At 42.8% G+C, this 8,758-nt stretch overlaps 1 long non-coding RNA gene across 4 annotated transcripts; it reads right to left on the bottom strand.

Annotated features, from left to right (window-relative positions):
- LOC126987878 (uncharacterized) lies at positions 1-8,177 on the bottom strand. 4 transcript variants are annotated; one of them, XR_007741254.1, is made up of 3 exons: positions 7,166-8,177; positions 5,197-6,384; positions 1-2,496 (listed from the first exon to the last, which is right to left on the bottom strand). It is a non-coding gene; the product is annotated as an uncharacterized LOC126987878 (long non-coding RNA). The 4 variants fall into 4 exon arrangements; XR_007741252.1 differs by having other exon boundaries at positions 5,207-6,384; XR_007741253.1 differs by having other exon boundaries at positions 5,207-6,384; positions 7,189-8,177.
- Between the last annotated feature and the right edge of the window lie 581 nt (positions 8,178-8,758).

The following is an 8,758-nucleotide window of genomic DNA, read 5'->3' as shown; positions in this document are numbered from 1 at the left end:
AAACCCATTATGCAAGAGTAAACCAGCATCTTCACTCTTTCATCCCTATACTGTCCAAACCCATTATGCAAGAGTTAACCAGCATCTTCATTCTTTCATCCCTGTGCTGTCCAAACCCATTATGCAAGAGTCAACCAGCATCTCCACTCTTTCATCCCTATACTGTCCAAACCCATTATGCAAGAGTTAACCAGCATCTCCACTCTTTCATCCCTATACTGTCCAAACCCATTATGCAAGAGTTAACCAGCATCTTCATTCTTTCATCCCTGTGCTGTCCAAACCCATTATGCAAGAGTCAACCAGCATCTCCACTCTTTCATCCCTATACTGTCCAAACCCATTATGCAAGAGTTAACCAGCATCTCCACTCTTTCATCCCTATACTGTCCAAACCCCTTATGCAAGAGTTAACCAGCATCTTCATTCTTTCATCCCTGTGCTGTCCAAACCCATTATGCAAGAGTCAACCAGCATCTCCACTCTTTCATCCCTATACTGTCCAAACCCATTATGCAAGAGTTAACCAGCATCTTCATTCTTTCATCCCTGTGCTGTCCAAACCCATTATGCAAGAGTCAACCAGCATCTCCACTCTTTCATCCCTATACTGTCCAAACCCATTATGCAAGAGTTAACCAGCATCTCCACTCTTTCATCCCTATACTGTCCAAACCCATTATGCAAGAGTTAACCAGCATCTTCATTCTTTCATCCCTGTGCTGTCCAAACCCATTATGCAAGAGTCAACCAGCATCTCCACTCTTTCATCCCTATACTGTCCAAACCCATTATGCAAGAGTTAACCAGCATCTTCATTCTTTCATCCCTGTGCTGTCCAAACCCATTATGCAAGAGTCAACCAGCATCTCCACTCTTTCATCCCTATACTGTCCAAACCCATTATGCAAGAGTCAACCAGCATCTTCACTCTTTCATCCCTATACTGTCCAAACCCATTATGCAAGAGTTAACCAGCATCTTCATTCTTTCATCCCTGTGCTGTCCAAACCCATTATGCAAGAGTTAACCAGCATCTTCATTCTTTCATCCCTGTGCTGTCCAAACCCATTATGCAAGAGTCAACCAGCATCTCCACTCTTTCATCCCTATACTGTCCAAACCCATTATGCAAGAGTTAACCAACATCTTCATTCTTTCATCCCTTACACTGGTAAACTCTGGGGCACCCTTCCTGTGTCTATATCTCCTCCTGCCTTCGACTTGAATTCTCTCACGAGTAATGACGTATCGAGACGCCTCTCCTCCCGAAACTGACCTCCCTTTCAGCCGCTCATAACTTTTGTTTCTGAAGGAGCAGCGATTAACCCAAGAACATCGGCAGACCCTTTTCTGGGGTTTCACGAGTCATGGCTGTGGTACGGTGGACCCTAAAAAGGGCTCGCCATAAAACCCCTGATTCAAGCTAATTGTAGGTGGTTGTGGCATACCGCAACCTACCATGCATGACAAGTGGTGCAGTAAGGTCACGGCAGACTGAATTAGCTATCCATACAGTAATCACTCGTCAAATTCTTTAAAGTAGACAACAAGCGACTCTCGGCTAGATGTCATGCGTCACAAGACTCTTTATTTTGTGACAAACACCACACAGAGTGGAGTTTGAGTAAAAGAAATATTCTTAATGGCTTTATAGTTATGAGAGGAGCAGGTGCTCTGATGTACGTTCCATGCTCTTTTCTTAGTCTCAAAATGCAATGTAATTTTGCCATTTCCCGGCCACTTCTCGGCTTCCCCACGGCCCAAGCCCACGGGTTAAGCCCTTCCCTGCGGAGGATCTATATAGAGACGTTTGGAAATTGGGACTTTTTGAATGTATCAATATACATATAACTAGTCTAACTTAACCCTTTCATTGCTAAACGCTTGCAGCGGGCGTTAGGCGTATTTGCTGGTGATGCTAAACGCTCACTGCGACCACCAGCCGCACTAAAATCTCCCGTGTATGAGAGTGTTCCAACACTAATTCTCACAACACAGGATTGACAAGTGAGTGTTTTCTACTAAACTTGGTGGAAAATCATGTCAGCCCTGCTGCCGGGAAGGGGTTAACGGGCTTTTTCTAAACCTATTTTCTCGTTGCCCTAGAGTGGTTTCTTTAGCTGTAAAAAACAATATCCATTATCCACACAACTATATCAAAATGCTTACCGGTCTCCCCAGCTGAAGAGGTCACGGACAGAGGAGGTCATGTGCGCCTCCCCAAGCCCATGTCCCCCGGCGTCCATCTCCCGGAACACTGCCACACAAACAAACGCTAGCTATGGGTATAAAAAAAGATTACGTGCAAAAAGTTCACACACAAAAATACATCCTAACAAAATAATAGTGCGAAGGCATAACGCCAACGCACACACACACACAATCATACGACAGGCCTGCCATTCACACACAGACGCACACACAAGAGAACCCACTTAACCAAACCGTTGGTGTCGTCGCGATGAGTCCTCTGCATGGTCCGTCCGCGGCATCCTGCAAAAACAGAGAGGCATATTAGAAAAGGGAACATTAAGGGCCGCTTCCACAGTCCATCACAATCTTTGTAACACTCCCGAACCAAGCTATAGAATCCCATACTGTTCAAAATGGCGCGGTCTTCGATGACACACTAAATACAAAGAGCTTTTCCTGTATTGTGTCGTCAAATTTGTGGACTTGAATATAAACAGGATCTCAGCTTACTCATCTCCTTTCTCTTCCCTTTCCTTCATATCATAAACACAGCTTTTCCTGTATAGTCTTGTCAAATTTGTGAACTTGAATATAAACAGGATCTCGGCTCACTCGCCTCCCAATCTCATCTCCCTTCTCCTCCCTTTCCTTCGTATCATGACAATATAAGACCTTTCCTGTATAGTCTTGTCAAATTTGTGAACTTGAATATAAACAGGATCTCAGCTCACTCGTCTCCTAATCTCATCTCCCTTCTCTTCCCTTTCCTTCGTAGCATAAACACACAAGACCTTTCCTGTATAGTCTTGTCAAATTTGTGAACTTGAATATAAACAGGATCTCGGCTCACTCGTCTCCCAATCTCATCTCCCTTCTCCTCCCTTTCCTTCGTAGCATAAACACACAAGACCTTTCCTGTATAGTCTCGTCAAATTTGTGAACTTGAATATAAACTCCAGACACCGTACAAGGAAATTTCGAAGGCTCTGGTATTGGTTTTGGAGCTTACTAACCCATCATGAGGAACTGTGAAACTGGGCCTTAGACACAGATGCAGAATTATAGCCATGCAAAAGGCAAATTACTTATATATAGTACATGAAACTGGCCATCACGGGGAGTTAACTTATGTCAAAATATATTACTAACCCCGGAAATTAAGTGAGACTGAAAATTTAAAGAAGCATTATGTGAGAGAGCACCGTGCAGGGCTTAGTAACAAGGATTTCGGTTAATTTACATTCACGTACGGATTGAGATATCGGCAAGGCTTGAAGCTGCCGATATCTTTACATGGAAGAGGCGCCTGGCTGGGACGGACAATTATACAGGGACAAAGCAAACTAGGACTGACAATTACGTATACAGTGGCAAAACAAACTAGGATTGACAATTATACAGTGGCAAAACAAACTAGGATTGACAATTATACAGTGGCAAAACAAACTAGGATTGACAATTATACAGTGGCAAAACAAACTAGGATTGACAATTATACAGTGGCAAAACAAACTAGGATTGACAATTATACAGTGGCAAAACAAACTAGGATTGACAATTATACAGTGGCAAAACAAACTAGGACTCACAATTATACAGTGGCAAAACAAACTAGGATTGACAATTATACAGTGACAAAACAAACTAGGACTCACAATTATACAGTGGCAAAACAAACTAGGATTGACAATTTATATATACAGTGGCAAAACAAACTAGGATTGACAATTATACAGTGACAAAACTAACTAGCAAGCAGAGCCGGGCACCACAAACACACTGGAAGGAACCTTGAGCGATAGATAACTTAGACATTAATTAAAAGGAAGGAAGGGATGAAGATAGACAGAGGAGGAGGAGAAGGAGGAAGAGAGAGAATGGACGATAGGAAATTTGATGCAAGATTTGACCGCCAGAAAGAACATCAGTCAAAGGATAACTTAGACATTAATTAAAAGGAAGGACGGGATGAAGATATATATATAGAGAGGAGGAGGAGGAGGAGGAGGAGGAAAGAGAATGGACGACAGGGAAATGAGATGCAAGATTTGACCACCATAAAGAATTATAAACGTTAATTAAGCAAAAGATAACTTATTTATTAAAAGGAAGGAAGGGATGAAGATAGACAGAGGAGGAGGAGAAGGAGGAAGAGAGAGAATGGACGATAGGAAATAGGATGCAAGATTTGACCGCCAGAAAGAACGTCACTCAAAGGATAACTTAGACATTAATTAAAAGGAAGGACGGGATGAAGATATATATAGAGAGAGGAGGAGGAGGAGGAGGAGGAGGAAAGAGAATGGACGACAGGGAAATGAGATGCAAGATTTGACCACCATAAAGAATTATAAACGTTAATTAAGCAAAAGATAACTTATTTATTAAAAGGAAGGAAGGGATGAAGATAGACAGAGAGGAGGAGGAAGAGAGAGAATGGACGATAGGAAATAGGATGCAAGATTTGACCACCAGAAAGAACGTCACTCAAAGGATAACTCAGACATTAATTAAAAGGAAGGAAGGGATGAAGATATATATATAGAGAGAGGAGGAGGAGGAGAGAGAATGAACGAATGGAAATGGGATGCAAGATTTGACCACCAGAAAGAATTATAAACGTTAATTAAGCAAAAGATAACTTGGACTTATTAAAAGAAAGGAAGGGATGAAGAAAGACAGAGAGGAGGAGGAGGAGGAGGAGGAGAGAGAATGGACGATAGGGAAATGAGATGCAAGAATTGACCACCATAAAGAATTATAAATGTTAATTAAGCAAAAGATAACTTATTCATTAAAAGGAAGGAAGGGATGAAGATAGACAGAGAGGAGGAGGAGGAGGAGGAGGAGGAGAGAGTAAATTTAAGACTAAAAACAATCACTTGATATCATTTAGTATTCCATAATGTTGCCGAGCTCTGCACACTAGTCACTCCCAATGATTAGACAGCTAACCATTGATAGCCTATCCTCACTAACACACTGAGGACATATGTTGACCTAAATTGACCTATCTATCTTGGTGTGACTCTCCGTGATGTCTCCCCTGCTTGACCCGGCATCTCCGCGGTCCCACACGAGTCCGGCCTCTGTCACGGCAGCTCTGGGAAGACAAAACATATCTGACAGAAAACATACTGCATGACACACGAGGCTGGTCCATATACATACTGCATGACATTCTCTCCAGTGACTCTCTCTATCATCTCTTTTTCTCTCCATCTCTCCCCGTGTCTCTCTCCTGTTACCTACATCTTGCTAAGCCAACACATCCATCACCATTAAGCCAACACATCCATCACCATTAAGCCAACACATCCATCACCATTAAGCCAACACATCCATCACCATTAAGCCAACACATCCATCACCATTAAGCCAACACATCCATCACCATGAAGCCAACACATCCATCACCATTAAGCCAACACATCCATCACCATTAAGCCAACACATCCATCACCATTAAGCCAACACATCCATCACCATTAAGCCAACACATCCATCACCATTAAGCCAACACATCCATCACCATTAAGCCAACACATCCATCACCATTAAGCCAACACATCCATCACCATTAAGCCAACACATCCATCACCATTAAGCCAACACATCCATCACCATTAAGCCAACACATCCATCACCATTAAGCCAACACATCCATCACCATTAAGCCAACACATCCATCACCATTAAGCCAACACATCCATCACCATTAAGTCAATACCCCCATCACCATTAAGCCAACACATCCATCACCATTAAGCCAACACCCCCATCACCATTAAGCCAACACCCATCACCATTAAGCCAACACATCCATCACCATTAAGCCAACACATCCATCACCATTAAGCCAACACATCCATCACCATTAAGCCAACACATCCATCACCATTAAGCCAACACCCCCATCACCATTAAGCCAACACATCCATCACCATTAAGCCAACACATCCATCACCATTAAGTCAATACCCCCATCACCATTAAGACAACACATCCATCACCATTAAGCCAACACATCCATCACCATTAAGCCAACACATCCATCACCATTAAGCCAACACATCCATCACCATTAAGCCAACACATCCATCACCATTAAGTCAATACCCCCATCACCATTAAGCCAACACATCCATCACCATTAAGCCAACACAGCCATCACCATTAAGCCAACACCTCCATCACCATTAAGCCAACACATCCATCACCATTAAGCCAACACATCCATCACCATTAAGCCAACACATCCATCACCATTAAGCCAACACATCCATCACCATTAAGTCAATACCCCATCACCATTAAGCCAACACATCCATCACCATTAAGTCAATACCACCATCACCATTAAGCCAAAACCCCCATCACCATTAAGCCAACACATCCATCACCATTAAGCCAACACATCCATCACCATTAAGCCAACACATCCATCACCATTAAGCCAACACATCCATCACCATTAAGCCAACACATCCATCACCATTAAGCCAACACATCCATCACCATTAAGTCAATACACCCATCACCATTAAGCCAACACATCCATCACCATTAAGCCAACACATCCATCACCATTAAGCCAACACATCCATCACCATTAAGCCAACACATCCATCACCATTAAGCCAACACATCCATCACCATTAAGACAATACACCCATCACCAGTAAGCCAACACATCCATCACCATTAAGCCAACACCTCCATCACCATTAAGCCAACACATCCATCACCATTAAGCCAACACATCCATCACCATTAAGCCAACACCCCCATCACCATTAAGCCAACACATCCATCACCATTAAGCCAACACCCCCATCACCATGAAGCCAACACATCCATCACCATTAAGCCAACACACCCATCACCATTAAGCCAACACATCCATCACCATTAAGCCAACACATCCATCACCATTAAGCCAACACCCCCATCACCATTAAGCCAACACATCCATCACCATTAAGCCAACACATCCATCACCATTAAGCCAACACATCCATCACCATTAAGTCAATACCCCCATCACCATTAAGCCAACACATCCATCACCATTAAGCCAACACATCCATCACCATTAAGCCAACACATCCATCACCATTAAGCCAACACATCCATCACCATTAAGCCAACACATCCATCACCATTAAGCCAACACATCCATCACCATTAAGTCAATACCACCATCACCATTAAGCCAACACATCCATCACCATTAAGCCAACACATCCATCACCATTAAGCCAACACATCCATCACCATTAAGCCAACACATCCATCACCATTAAGCCAACACATCCATCACCATTAAGCCAACACATCCATCACCATGAAGCCAACACATCCATCACCATGAAGCCAACACATCCATCACCATTAAGCCAACACATCCATCACCATTAAGCCAACACATCCATCACCATTAAGTCAATACCCCCATCACCATTAAGCCAACACATCCATCACCATTAAGCCAACACCCCCATCACCATTAAGCCAACACATCCATCACCATTAAGCCAACACATCCATCACCATTAAGCCAACACCCCCATCACCATTAAGCCAACACATCCATCACCATTAAGCCAACACATCCATCACCATTAAGTCAATACCCCCATCACCATTAAGCCAACACATCCATCACCATTAAGCCAACACATCCATCACCATTAAGCCAACACATCCATCACCATTAAGTCAATACCCCCATCACCATTAAGCCAACACATCCATCACCATTAAGCCAACACATCCATCACCATTAAGCCAACACATCCATCACCATTAAGCCAACACATCCATCACCATTAAGCCAACACATCCATCACCATTAAGCCAACACATCCATCACCATTAAGCCAACACATCCATCACCATTAAGCCAACACACCCATCACCATTTTTTTTTCTCTCTCTCTCTCTCCCTTTCCCTTATTCTCTCTCTCTCTCCCTCTCCCTTATTCTCTCTCTCTCTCTCTCTCTCTCTCTCTCTCTCTCTCTCTCTCTCTCTCTCTCTCTCTCTCTCTCTCTCTCTCTCTCTCTCTCTATATATATATATCTCTATCTATATATATATATTTATATATATTTATATATATATATATATATATATATATCTTAATTCTCTCTCTCTCCCTCTCCCTTATTCTCTCTCCCTCTCCCTTATTCTCTCTCTCTCTCCCTCTCCCTTAAGCCAGCAGTGAAAACCCTAACAACTCTGAACACTCCAAGGACTGTCTTACCATAGATCACATTAATGGCCAATCCCTACTCGCAAACTTTGATGAAATAAAAATGTTAATGAGTGACAGAAATACAGATATTCTTTGCGTCAGCGAAACATGGCTCTCCCCTTACACTCCCGACACATACATCAACATTCCCAATTATAAAGTGTTCAGGTGCGACGGCGGCCGAGGTGCAGGTGTCTGTCTCTATGTTAGTGATACCCTTGCTTCTGAAATAATAGACACTAAAATAACTAAACAAACAGGGACTGAAGACATATGGGTCCGAGTGCAGTGCAGGATATTACCAT

The sequence above is a fragment of the Eriocheir sinensis genome, chromosome 67 (assembly GCF_024679095.1).
Source record: "Eriocheir sinensis breed Jianghai 21 chromosome 67, ASM2467909v1, whole genome shotgun sequence".
NCBI lineage: Eukaryota > Metazoa > Arthropoda > Malacostraca > Decapoda > Varunidae > Eriocheir > Eriocheir sinensis.
Note: the sequence above shows the minus strand (reverse complement) of the source record. Positions and strands in the feature narration are given on the sequence as shown.